This window comes from Gadus morhua, chromosome 2, assembly GCF_902167405.1.
Source record: "Gadus morhua chromosome 2, gadMor3.0, whole genome shotgun sequence".
Taxonomy (NCBI): domain Eukaryota; kingdom Metazoa; phylum Chordata; class Actinopteri; order Gadiformes; family Gadidae; genus Gadus; species Gadus morhua.
In genome coordinates this window covers 11,441,878-11,444,377 of record NC_044049.1, presented here as the reverse complement: position 1 = coordinate 11,444,377, position 2,500 = coordinate 11,441,878, and the positions used below count along the sequence as shown (strand labels likewise).

The 2,500-nt window shown below is 47.5% G+C and overlaps 1 protein-coding gene across 3 annotated transcripts in view; it reads left to right on the top strand.

Annotated features, from left to right (window-relative positions):
• Window positions 1–2,500, top strand: part of gng13b (guanine nucleotide binding protein (G protein), gamma 13b) — a 13,155-nt gene that overhangs the window by 4,627 nt on the left and 6,028 nt on the right. The window lies entirely within an intron of this gene.

The following is a 2,500-nucleotide window of genomic DNA, read 5'->3' as shown; positions in this document are numbered from 1 at the left end:
CTCGATATTGGAAAGGAGGAAAACGGAGGAGACAGTGGGAGGGAGACTGTGGAAGAGTGACAGAGAAGGGGGAGATTTATAAGGATGGGGAAAGTGATGGAAGAGAGGGTACAGATAATGAGAGAGAGACAGGAGGATGGGTAGGTAGGAGACACTTTGACGAAGAGAACACAGTAAGACGAGTCGGGAGGAGGAGGAGGAGGCGGATGGTAAAACATAGAGTTGCAGGAGATGCAGGAGGGAGTAAGGAGAGCCCCCATCCACACACACACACACACACACACACACACACACACACACACACACACACACACACACACACACACACACACACACACACACACATGCACACACACACACACACACTCTCACACACACACACACACACACACACACACACACACACACACACACACACACACACGCACGCACACACACGCGCACACACATGCACACACAACATTCTGAAGAGGATGCTGCTGAAACCTGAGCTCACTCAGCCTCCATCCATGCCCCCCCCCTATCCCTCCCTCGTTGTTCTCTTCATCTTTTAGTCTTTCTCTCTTGCCCTTGCCTACCTCTCCCATATCTTCTAATTCAGACTTTTGTATTGATTTTTCTGAAAAAGCCTATTTTTACAGATTTCTCTCCGCTCACTCGCCCACCGTCACACCCCCATCTTTCTTTAGTTCTTCCCACTCAGTGGCCCACTCATACTGGCCTCAGCAGCGTTGACTCTCGAGACGGGCTCATCTTCGCTTTGCAGAACTTTTTACCCATCTTATATTCATCGTACTCAATGGGACAATCATTCAGAGGAGATGCAGTTGACCAATCAAATTGAGCGTCGGATCTTAAAGACATTCCCATGCTTCCGCAGATCATTTCTAACATAACTATTGAGGTCTATAACAGGACCCAGAGGGACTATATTTAGCTGAGTTCGAGAGATACCTCATCGTATCGCTAAGCAACAAATCCCTTCTTCTGGACAGAGAAGAGAGAATTGGCTGAGCTTTGGCGTATATGGCTTTGCATGTTGGAGCGTGAATTATTTGTTGATATTGATTGACTGGAAATAAAGTTCAGTATATGTTGGGGTAGAGTGGGTTCCGGTTCTGTTCGGTCTCAGTGTCATTATATGGATTGATGGTGATCCTGAGGATTTGATGGGGAGACCTGCAGAGACAACGCAGACACAAGTCTTACTTTATTCAGAAACGCTTCTTGAGAGAGAGAGATACACGGAGAGAAGAGAGAAAGACACACAGAGACACACAGAGAGACGGAGGGGAAACAGAGAGAGTCACACAAACACATAGAGAGAGAGAGATACGTATGGACAGATAAAGAGTGCGAGATATACTGAGAGACAAAGAACAGAGAGGGAGAGACGGAGAGAGATGAGGCGGTTAAATCCTTAAATTACTCACACACACACATACACACACCTGTGAACACGTACACACAAACACACGCACACATATATACACACAAGCCAATGTGCTCCAAGCCTTCCCACACAAATACAAGCACATGGAATAAAGGATTAGTTATATCGAGAGGATGCAGAGGAGAAACTGTGGGTGGGAAGAGAGAGAGGATGGGGAGCGAGAGAGAGAGAGGGAGAGAGAAAGAGAAAGAAAGAATTTAAGATGTAGAGAGAGGGGGGGGGGAGAATGGAGAGAGAGGGACGATGGAGAGAGGGGAAAGTGAGGGAATGGTGAGCAGAGAGAAGGGGGTAAGAGAGAGGGAGGATGGAGAGAGTGAGACAGAGAAGGTGTAGAAAGAGAGTGCAGATAGATAGGAACGGGAGAGTGGGAGAGGGGGAAGAGAGAGGGTAGTGAGGGGGACCGTGGAGAGGGAGAGAGAGGGCAGGTGGTGGAGCGAGAGGGAGGTTGGAGTGAGAGAGAGAGAGAGAGAGAGAGAGAGAGAGAGAGAGAGAGAGAGAGAGAGAGAGAGAGAGAGAGAGAGAGAGAGAGAGAGAGAGAGAGAGAGAGAGAAAGAGAGAGAGAGAGAGAGAGAGAGAGAGAGAGAGAGAGAGAGAGAGAGAGAGAGAGAGAGAGAGAGAGAGAGAGAAAGAAAGAGAGGGGGAAAAGGTTTAGAGAGGGAGAGAGAAAGGGAGAGAATGGAGAGGGTGAAAGGATGGCCAGATATCTGTACTAAGAAGAGATGGGAACATGGAAATGAGTACCAAACAGAATCATCATGACATAACGGAGGTCCGTTGTGAGGCTGCCTGGGTCTGTTTCTACGTCTCATCCGTGCCTGTTTCCAGTTGGGCTTTTCCTTTGCTTTTTCTTTTCCTTCTTCCTAAAAATGAACATGACCCTGTGTTGTTTTCACATGCATGTCGTCGTTCTTAAAGATAAATGTATGATGGTACAACGGAAATCAGTTTTTAATTACAGTCCCAATGAAATGGATGCATCCCCTCAAAAGTGCTCGTTAGAAACGCATTAACCTCTCAAATCCGAGTGGGCCAGTGTCCAGTGGAATG